The sequence below is a fragment of the Ostrinia nubilalis genome, chromosome 6 (assembly GCF_963855985.1).
Source record: "Ostrinia nubilalis chromosome 6, ilOstNubi1.1, whole genome shotgun sequence".
In the NCBI taxonomy this organism is placed as follows: Eukaryota; Metazoa; Arthropoda; class Insecta; order Lepidoptera; family Crambidae; genus Ostrinia; species Ostrinia nubilalis.
Window position 1 is genome coordinate 5,141,475 of NC_087093.1, and position 11,494 is coordinate 5,152,968.

Here is an 11,494-nt window from a genome sequence, read left to right on the forward strand (position 1 = left end):
ACATTTCCAAGTAACATCTGCCGATCTATGTTTTTCTTAAAATAAATGTGTAAAATGTTTTGGCTAACATGGCATCCCTAAATTCACTCACACAATAGACAAACGCCAAAATTTTGCGTCACAGTTTTGTTGTAGCACGAGTTTCGTCCGCCTTTTTTTATAGGTCCATGGTCGCGGTCGATGCTGACGTGCTCGTACAGTATCCTTGTGGGCAAGTAAGATTATAACCAATTCATCTTTTTCCTTGAGGGAAAAAATTTGCCTACATTACCTTTTACCATTGTCGTTATTATCGTTAAATCGCACAAAACTACACAGAACTCAACACAACATCTATCAAAATCAATTTTCATTTTCATTTTTGGTGCATTTTTTTTTTTTTTTAAACAGATTTAACGGCTTCGGATAGTATCCTTACGGCCAATTCTTTAGTGAGATATTTCTTTCTTTGTATTTTCATTCATGAGTACTTTCCGAGTGTTTTCAATGGATTTCTGTTCTTCTGTATCTTAGTTGAAATGTCTTCATAAATTTATATGTGTATTTATAATGTACTGGTAAATATGTGGGTACGTCTTTTCATTCGCTAGTATGGATGGCAAGAGGCGGGGAATATTTTCATCTTCTTGATAGATCTTCAGTAAGCCATCCACTAGCAGAAGCCTTTCCAAATTAAAGGCTGGGCACTGAAGAATAAGATGGTCTAAGTCTGCCGCATCTGTCTGGCAAAATTCACATTTATCTGTAGTGACCATTTTAATCCGTTTAAGGTGGGTTGGAAATTTTGCGTGTCCAAGTCGTAAGCGATTCATTGTAGTGATGAAACTTCTTGAGGTAGAACTTTGCGACTTGAAGTACCATGGTTTTCTTGGAAGTTTCTGTTGTATTTGTCCATACCATTTTCCTTTGATTAATTTAGTGATATTCCACTCTTCGTGCCAATTATCGAACATACGAGTTTTCAAGATGGAGTCATAGTCTGAGATGGGTACAGGGGGCGCTGGATACCGTGAATCGCCACTATATGGACTTTCTATCTTCATCAATCTGTCCACTATTTCATTGCCAGTAATCCCAGAATGCGAGGGGACCCACATAAACTCTATTTGCTTGGAATCATTATTCAATATTATTTCCCTTATTTTCGTTATGTAGATGTTGGTCTTGTAATGAATATGAGTGTTTTGAAGACAAGTGAGGACACTCAAGGAGTCGGTAACAATCAAGAAAGTATTCTCATCTCTTATTCCTCCAATATATTGCAATGCAGTATATATTGCATAGGCTTCCGCTGTGAAAATTGATGCGTTCTTATCAAGTGTAAAACATCTCCCAAACTTAACTCTTGAATCATAATACGCTGCTTTAGTGTTTTCCTCAGTTTTAGAACCGTCTGTGTATATCTTCCGATGCCGAACCTTTTCGCTATTTACAAATTGGACAAACTCATAGTTGTTATTAACTTTCTTCAAGCAAACCATTGGTATCTTAGTCTGAATTTCTAATGTACTTAGATCCCAATTTACCCTATGGTCTATGCATTTACAAATTTCTTTTAGTTCGTTTAAATGCTCACATTGCAAAAGACAATTGTTGTCATACAAATTAAAGTACATTTTATTACTTAAAATCTTAACATAAAACTTTTCTGTTAAATATCTAAGTCTAACTAAGATTGGTGGAATCCCGGACTCTATTTCTAAGGAATTTATTGGAGTTGAACAAAAGGCTCCAGTTATAATTCTTAATCCCTTGTTTTGAATGACTTCTAGTTTACGATACAAAAAAATACTTAGATATCTCCCATAAACAATAAGTCCATAGTCATAATGAGATCTAACTATTGCCTTAAAGACCATATTTAAAATTTTTGGATCCATTCCCCACGTAACACTTGCTAAATGTCTCATGATATTTACAGTTTTTTGCATTTTATCTACAATTTTAAGCACATGAGAATGAAAAATTAATTGAGAGTCAAAAATAATACCTAAAAATCTCTTTTCTTCCACTAATTGAATATTTACAGAATTATATACAATATTTACATGGTCACGAGACTGAGAATCATTTTTCTTAGTGAATATCATGGCCGAGCTTTTAGTGGGATTTACATCTAGTTTCAACTTAATATTATAATACAAATATAATTGACGTAAAGCTTCATTAATAGTAAATTCGGCAAGTGATAAATTTCTATTAGTAGTGTACAACACAATATCATCTGCATATTGCAAAACCGATAATCTAGGAACTGAAATAAACCTATGTATTTGAGATGTGTACAGCAAGTAAATCAAGGGTGATAAGGTGGCCCCCTGAGGAACCCCTTTATAAACTAATTTTGGACCATGAAGGACATTGTTGAACTTTAAATAAACGGTACGCGAATAAAAAAAATCAAAAATCCATTTGCACACTTTACCTGGGATATTAAAGCTATGTAGAATCTCAACAAGGGTTAAAAGATTGACGTTATCAAACGCTCCACTCACATCTAAGAAGGTACTTAATAAATAGCTGTGATCACAAAAAGATTCTTGAATATCACCTGTGAACTTTACAAGACTATCTAATGTAGAACGGCCTTTACGAAACCCAAATTGATCGTGAGGAATAATCAATCTAGATTCGACAAAAAGTTCTAATCTAGTCTTTATCATATTTTCAAAAATTTTCCCTACACAAGAAGATAAAGAAATAGGTCTGTAAGAATCAGCATATTTAGGATCCTTATCCGGTTTGAGAATAGGAACTACAGCGATAGTTTTCCATGGCTTTGGTATTAAGCCAGCAGACCACAAATTGTTGAAAATATTAAGCAAAATTAATTTAGCTGAAGGGTCTAAGCGTTTAATCAAAATATACGGAATATCGTCAAGTCCTGGAGAAGTGTCTTTTTTAGAATTCAAAGAAAAATTAAACTCTGTTTCAGAAAAAAGTGAATTTAAATGAATATTAAAATCATTAAATGCAAATAAATTGTTGAGGTGGTCAGTATCTACAGAATCATGATTAGGAGCTATTCTATCAATAAAATCTTGTAAAAATTCTTCATCTTTGCTATCAGGCTTTGAAGCTTTTCTATTAAAAACTTTAATGAACTTCCATATTTTGCTGATTGGTGTACAACGATCAAAGCTAGAACACAATTTTTTCCAACTGATTATCTTTTGTTCTTTAATAATCAATCTTTTAGATGCTTCAAGTTTTTTATAAATAATATAATTTTCTATTGATGGATGGCGTCTATACATATGAAGAGCTAATTTAGTTTCCTTAACTGCGTTGGAACAAGTTTCATTCCACCATGGCATGGGCTTATAAACTTTGCGTCTATTATTGCTATCATAAGTGTGTAACGGTATAAAATCTTTTCTCAAAGTATTTAATAAATCGCAAAATTCTGCATAAGCAAAGAGCGGGTCTGGATAATCAAGAAGATGATTAAAAATCGTTCTAGACTTGATTGTATAGCCTAACCAGTTAGCTTTTTTGTAAATAAACTTTTCAAAACTACAGGAATCTTGATATATTTCACAATCATAATTTAAGTTAACTAAAGTAGGAAAATGATAGCTACCTAGGGTATCCTCTGTATAAACCGACCACTCTGCTGAAGCTGCTAATGAAGGAGATACGAATGCAATGTCAATAGCTGATGCCGATTGATTGGGACGACTTAGCGTGGTAGGCTGACCATCGTTTAATATACACAAATTAATTTCATCAAGCATATCATAAATCTGAATACCTCTTGGCTTGTTTGTAGAGGACCCAAATGCTGTATGATGGGCATTGAAGTCGCCCATTACTAGAACTGGAGAAGGTAAAGAACTAATAATATTTTTTAAATTATTTACTGGAAAACGACCAGGACGTGGAGGACAATACGCACCCAAAACTGTTATTGGGCTATTACGATTTACTTTTACACTAATGGCTAATGTTTGGAGTCTATCAATACTTGCTGTAACAATTTCTGATGTTATAAGAGAGTTTTTACAAATAATGGCAACACCACCGTAACCAGTGTCACTGTCATTTCTAAATATTTTATAACCTCTAAATTTTACTGAATCTGATGATTTTAACCAAGTTTCATTGAGAATTAAAATATCAATATTAAGTGTAATTAAAAGCTCACTTACGAAGGGAGTCTTAGGCTTAAGACTCTGAATATTGTGTTGAACAATAACTAAAGACTTATTATCCATTTTGAGAAACTTTCTTTAAAAACATTTCTTTGATATTAGATGAATTAATTGGCAAGCTGTTTTCTTTGTCACAAAAAGTTAATAAAGTATCAACAATAGCTTTAATAATTAGATCATTATTGATAACATCAGTCAACAAGTTTTTATTTCTAATTTCTTTAGTGTCTTTAACATTTTGTTGTTGAGGTCGGGAACCTACTGCTTTGGCAAAAGATTTGTTTAGAGTTGGGAAGAAAGAACCCAAAGTAGTTTTGTTCATTATTTTATATTTGTTTTCTTCAATTTTCTGTTGTTTAACTGGACAAATCCTTGCCACAGCAATATGCTCGCCTTTACAATTGACACATAGAGGTTTGTTTGCGTTAGTACATTCTTTATATGAGTGAGGTTGTGAACATATCGATACCTCTGGGCTCAAAGGTCGTAAAGGACAAAATACCGAAAATGAGTTATTTATACAGTTTTACTCAGAATTTAATTCTCCATCGATCTGTATATTTAGTTTGCCGAAATTCCCAAAAAAAGTGCCTTTACGACCCATCATATTTGATAAGCTAAACAGAATTCATCGTGAAAATTGGGATGTAAATACCATTTGATTTTTTAGTACAGTTACCATGGTAGTAAAGAACAAGTAAACACAAATTTTTGGGCGTATAATGTACATGTAGTATATCTATTGTCCTATACAACCTTACATTTTCATACCCAAGTCTGAATAATTTGTCCTTTACGCCCTTAGATTATATCTAAACAAATATTTTAAAAATCTACACAGTGAGGATATTAAAATAACTGTGAAGGTAAATTTTATAGACGTTTCTTATAGTATTTAAGTATGTGCGTTTGGAACAAATGAAAGAACCTAAAAAATCATCAAAAATATATAATAAAACTATTTTAAAGTGTAACATTTATGTGGTTTGTACATATAAAATGATGACATCTACCCACATCGGGTAAAATAATGTTGCTTTTTATTATTTCTCATATTTGAAGAAACTAGGTATTTGTCAGGTATAAGATAATTATTAAAAGATGATTTAAGAAAATAAAAACATGCCACAAAATAACGTATTACCTAATTAAGTTAGGATAGTCAGCATAAAAATTGAAAAAATAAAAAAGCTAGATTTGTTAAAAATATTATGACAAAAAGTCACCTTACTGTAGTACCTTAGGTGTCATTATTTTGTATGCACAAATCACACAAATTTACACTTTACAATTATTTTTAATGATTTCCTAGTAATTTTGACTAACGCCCTTGGTCAAAACCACTTTTGAGTTTTGACTGTTACAATTATAATAAATTAGTATAGTTTCTAAAGTTATTCCCTCTCTCTCCTAACACAGGTATTATACTTAAAAGGAGACCCCAGCCACTTGCAACAATTATGTTAACTTAAAAGATACTGAATAAATGTTTTTTCATTTTTCATTTTTTATTTGGATCAGCTAATAAAGAATAACTAATAGTAGGAAAAATATTTACACAACATGGGAAAATATAATGTTGAGACTTAATCTACTAAAAAGCGTGAATGCAGTTTTTTTCGAAGTTATATTTTAATATTAAAAATATTAGCTTTTAAAAACAGTATTATGTAGGAGTAAAGTAAGTGGATGTACTTTACTGGAATGAAAATCTTCCTACTTGTAATCTTACTTACCTAAGTACAATGACATAATTTTAAGCTACTATGAATTAATAATGTTTAATTTATTTAGAATTTAGAATAATAATTATTCTAAATTCTTATTAAATAATATAATAAATAATTAATATAGTTTGGTTTTCGTTTGTCCTTAATAATTCTATTCTATCTGCATTATCATCAGGTCAACTGGTAGACAGACTGCCCTATGGAATTAAATCCGCTATTTGTAGTTTTTCGAAACAATAGTAATGATTAAATAAATAAATAAAATTAAATTGGTTTCGGTTTTTCCTATAAAGTAGACATTTATGAAGTTTTATTTAAAAGCATCATAATATTTATTTTCTAAATTAGCTTTTATATCGGAAATAGTTTCTTCTAGTTCGAAAATATCAAAACTTCTACTTAAATAGTTTCATAAATTGTATGCATTAAATTATGAAGCTACGCAAAATCATTTTATTTCATTTAAAAGACCATAATTCATTAAAAATATGTGAAGAAATGGTATATTACATATGAAATACCATAAAATATTAAATATTTAAGCTAAATCATCAATTTACCCTTTCATAATACCTTACCTGGGTGTCCCGTTACGACCCATGAAAACCTACAAAACTATGTAAATTGTCATTTATTACCTTAGTTTTGTAGTTTTGTGAAATAAAAATAGACTTACGTCCTGAGTAACTTGCCTAGGACGAATATTTGAGGGGTGTAAAGGTCTTTTTATTGTAATTTTGAGGGCGTAAAGGAAATCTATCTCAGTAAATACAGCTCTAGTCCAGTTTTTCAATACTTCTTCGGAAAATGCAGTGAATTCTAAGCACTTTCTTCATAAGTCATAATTTAATAGCTCAAAAAACAAAAAAGTTATCGTCGAATAAAAAAATAAAAAAACGTTTTTTGCTTCTCCTGAAAAGTCGTACTTTGTCCTTTACGACCTTTGAGCCCAGAGGTATCGATATGGAGCATACGATGTTCCTTTTACAAAATTTAGTAGTATGACCAAATGCCATACATTTATAACACTGCATTACAGGCTTAATGTATTCAGTTACAGGTACGATGCTTAGACCATAGTTAACATGCTCGGGGAGTACATTACCTGCAAAGGTCAGAGATACCGTTTGCAATGGGATGATACCTTCAGGAGTGCGCTTCGTGAACCTTCTGACTGCCAGGATCTCCTGTGAACTGAGAAGTTTGTCAAATAGATGTTTGCAGCTAAGATCTGTGGGAATGTATCGTATAACTCCTATGCATTCTGATGTTGCCGCAGGGATGAAGGCTTTGATGTCATGAGAAGACAAGAATGTTGAGTTAAACAGTAACGCATTAGCATTCTTTGCATTGTCAAAAATTACAGCATACCGCATTGCATTGACTCGTTTTATTTCTTTGACTCCCTTGTTGTACCGACTAAAAATGCTATTTAAGTAGATAGGGTCCTTGTTTCCAAATTTTACAGTGTCATTTGTGCTTTGTATGTATACAGGAAATATACAACCTGGAGAATTATCAGGATAACAACGTATATGGTTCTTCTTGTAGTATGGTGCATGTATAGACTCATCATCTTGTACTTCATCTACTTTTCTCTTCTTAGTATTATGCTTGGGGTCTTTACCCCCACTGTCAGAACTCATCTCGCCACTACAGCCGCTAATTTACTGTTAGATTAACTATTTAATTAAATTTTATTAAACTCGCAAAGAAAAAGTTGAACCTCCCGCCTCGAGAGCTTCCCGCCAAAAAAAACCATTTTTGGTGCAACAGTCATCTTGACATTTACTTTTTTTAAGGCAAAGGAATTACATTAGGGCACCCAAACCACAGAGTACATAATAGTCCAAATATCTTTTTTGTCTTTAATAATAACCCAAAAATACAAAAAGACATCAGTTTTGGTCAACTAGGTATTTCTAGTGGCACTAAAGTAATGACTGAGACGTTTGATGACTTTAATTAGGTTTTTATTTATGGCATACTTAGAATTGCTCTAGGGCTTTTGAGAAAGCTGCAGACATGTACATTCTTAATTATTTTGTTCTGCAGATAATATCCCAATTTTATTTATGAAGTTGAAGAAGCAGGTTCTCGAGAAAACTAGAATATTTTTTTTAATACATAAAAATAAATTCTGATATTGATTAGGGTGGTCCTTATTCCTACGAAAAAAATTTTTTTTTTTTTTTTTTTTTTTTTTTTTTTTTTTTTTTTTTTTTTTTTTTTTTTTTTTTTTGGGGGTCGCTACCAAGGTTTGAATTTTAAGTAAAAACACAAAATCTGTATTTGTTAGATTCATTTATTTTTAGCCAAAGCCAAATAAAAATATTACAAAATTATTGTTGTTGCTATGAACTAAGATATTATGTACAATGTACATATTTGAATCAATTATTTTTAAGATATAAGAGTTGACTTGTTAGTATCTCGACGCGTCGGTACCATGGTCGGTACAGAAGAGGGGTTGAGGGGAGAAGGGGACAAGAAGCGATTGTCTATCCTATCTATGCGATGTTCATTTGCACGTAAAATGTGATATAAACACTTAAATAAAACATTTATGAAACCATGATTTAAGATCTTCAAAGCTTTTTGTAAATATTTTGACAGCTGGTAGCGACCTCTAAATCTTAACCAAAAAAAAAAAACAAAAAAAGCTAATTTCATATTTAGAGGTATTTAATCGAATGAGGAAGTGCCCCGGGAATAATTCAAAAGTCGAAAAATAAGGACCACCCTAATATTGATCTGGGGGCACGGCAGTGCCCCCACCAAGTCGAGCAAAAAAGCGGCACGGCCGTACCATCCTTTTCTCGAAGCAATTCAGGCCATTTTCGACCGCCTGTAACTTCGTTGTGGATAAAACTAGAAGGCTGAATTTTCATTAGCTATGCAGGCATTGTAAAGACACGGTATATTTAAAATTTCATTCAATTTGAACCAGTAGTTTAAGAATTATAACGGGTCAAAGTTACTTAATTTTGTCACTCACTGACTCACTGACTCACTGACTCACCGATCATCAAAATTCTAAGGCACTTCTAGCAGACCTAGAAGCTTCAAATTTGGAATATAAGTAGTGTTTGGTGTATGAATCAAGGAAAAACTAAAATATTTGGGGGCACGGTAGTGCAACCGCCAAGTCGAGTAAAATTTTTCAATTTCGGTCCAGTTTTCTAGATACATAACTGCTGTCTACAAAATACAAAAAGAAATGAGATTTGGGGGCACGGTAGTGCAACCGCCAAGTCGAGTAAAATTTTTCAATTTCGGTCCAGTTTTCTAGATACATAACTGCTGTCTACAAAATACAAAAAGAAATGAGATCCCATCAAAAACAATACTTGTCAAAAAAACCAAGTCTCGCAACTCAGTTGTTCAACCAAGTCCAGGCCAGGAAATCATTAACGTTTTACATAAATATATTGACTTGGCCATCGCACTAAATAATTTAATTTACACGTGTTTTCATGCGATGGCCAAGTCAATATATTTATGTAAAACGTTAATGATTTCCTGGCCTGGACTTGGTATTACATGGATCTCACAACTTTTTACCGTAGAACAACTGAGTTGCGAGACTTGGTTTTTTTGACAAGTATTGTTTTTGATGGGATACTTTATTCTAAAACCTTTTTTATTATTCAAGTAGGTCAGACTAGTGGTATGTTATGAATAATTCATTTTTAATTGTGTAAAAACTTTTTAACAGATCCTACTTACTATTTATTACATCGATTTTAAAAAACAGAAACGTCACAGTGACAAAATATGTCGCGATGATCGCTGATCGCTGCGTGCAGACGCTGCATAGATCGCCGCGACCAATGACAGGACGCGTTGATGTGAACTCATCGCTACAAATTCATACACGCTGTCTGGTCGCCATCGCCATCGCCATCGTGCACGCCGGCTGCACGCGTTGGTCTGGTCTAACCTTAAGAAATTAAATTTGTTTTTCATTAAAGATATATTGGGCTTTAAAATCACACCAATTTTGTTGGGGCACCATGATTGTGCCAGAAGAAAATCTTTATAGTTCGCGTCGCGGAAGGTGCGATTTATTTGATGTTGAGTATATTTCGATATTAATTGATGCATTTAAAACTCGGCATTTAAATTAGAATACTCAAATGTTTAAGAGTTGTAATGGAGTTGTAATTATGTATCTGTAGCGTGATTGACCTAAGAAACTTTTTAATCCAACATAATAATGGCGATAGCTGATAAGGCTGTCCATTCTACATTTAATGTACAGTAGTAGATCAAGTCAAGTTTTAAGATAATTCCTGATTATTCCCACTATTTCATTAAGCTACCCTTTCTCTACATTGGACAGATCTTTAGGCTTGGCAATATTATCTACAATACCATCTGCTTTAAGTGCTCTGTAATACTTTAGAGTAGGCGCACACCGTTGATTTTTCGTCGGCCGATAGTTTAGTCGGGCAGTTGATCAGTATGAGCATGTATGGGAGTGCGCACACTACGCCGATTCGATTTGGCCGATTCTTCATACAAATTAAAATCGGCCACAACAATCGGCCAACTAAAAATCAACGGTGTGCGCCTACTCCTTAAGCATACTTTTTTCTTTCAATTTGCAATGGCATAAAGAGGAAAATATAACTTTCATAATCGTTGTAAATACTTTTGTTTATAGTAAAACTACGTAACAAATATCCGTAAAATGCATGGCCACGAACCATGAGATGAATGCGACGCGATGCACGAGGGCCGAAACGCTGACCTACTTGGCTGCCACCTGAATTTATTGACGCACGAGATTCTTCATTCCACTGGAGCTTGAAATTAAAGTATTCCTGCATCTTAGGAGAGACGTTTAACACGAAATGAATTCACTAATAAAACCCAACCTAATTTGCATTAGTGCATAGTGCACACGTCGAAACCACTTTAGCAAAACCTAAAGTTATCTTCTAAAAGACGCTTGAAAGATTTCTTAATCTAATTTTTTTTTCATACCTACACGAAACAAATACATCTATTTATTGATTTCTTACGTAGGGACAACAATAACAATGATACTGAACGAAAAGAAGCAAAATTAAATCGCCAGAACAGTCATTTAGTGAAAAGTACTCGTACTTCTTTATGTGGTTACAGACCTACATTGTTGTCTTATAATTAACGTGTAGTGAAAATAAATGCGACTGTAAAAGCCTTTCCCAACTATAACTAGTTTCACATCTAAATGCAGCTCGTATACCTAAACTAAAGCTACACTCAACTTAGTTGAAAGTTTAATTGAAGTCTGCAAGCGCAAAAGAACCGCAAAGTCATCGGCAGTTGTTTTAATTAGAAAAGAATAAGGCCCTGGGGTTAATTACGAACAGGCCATTAAGTTATTAGCGTCTCTACTCTCTTAAGCCTTTGAAAACAAACCTTGCCGACTCCCGGAATTTTTTTGAAACGTAATTTTGGTTATTAATACTTTATGCGTTGATTGAATTTTTCTTAAGCCTTTCCTTTGGCCAGTATTATTGGGATTTTAATTAATTGGTGCTATAATTATCGTCATCGGACTCTGCTTTAGATGTCTGTTGTTGTTTTCATTTCCGTGGTTTGTTATCGAATGAGAAA

General features: G+C 33.0%; 1 long non-coding RNA gene across 1 annotated transcript; it reads left to right on the forward strand.

Annotated features, from left to right (window-relative positions):
- The first annotated feature begins 3,835 nt into the window (after window positions 1-3,835).
- Window positions 3,836-7,264, forward strand: LOC135072437 (uncharacterized). Its single transcript, XR_010257442.1, has 2 exons — window positions 3,836-4,294; window positions 6,939-7,264. It is a non-coding gene; the product is annotated as an uncharacterized LOC135072437 (long non-coding RNA).
- Window positions 7,265-11,494: the final 4,230 nt, after the last annotated feature.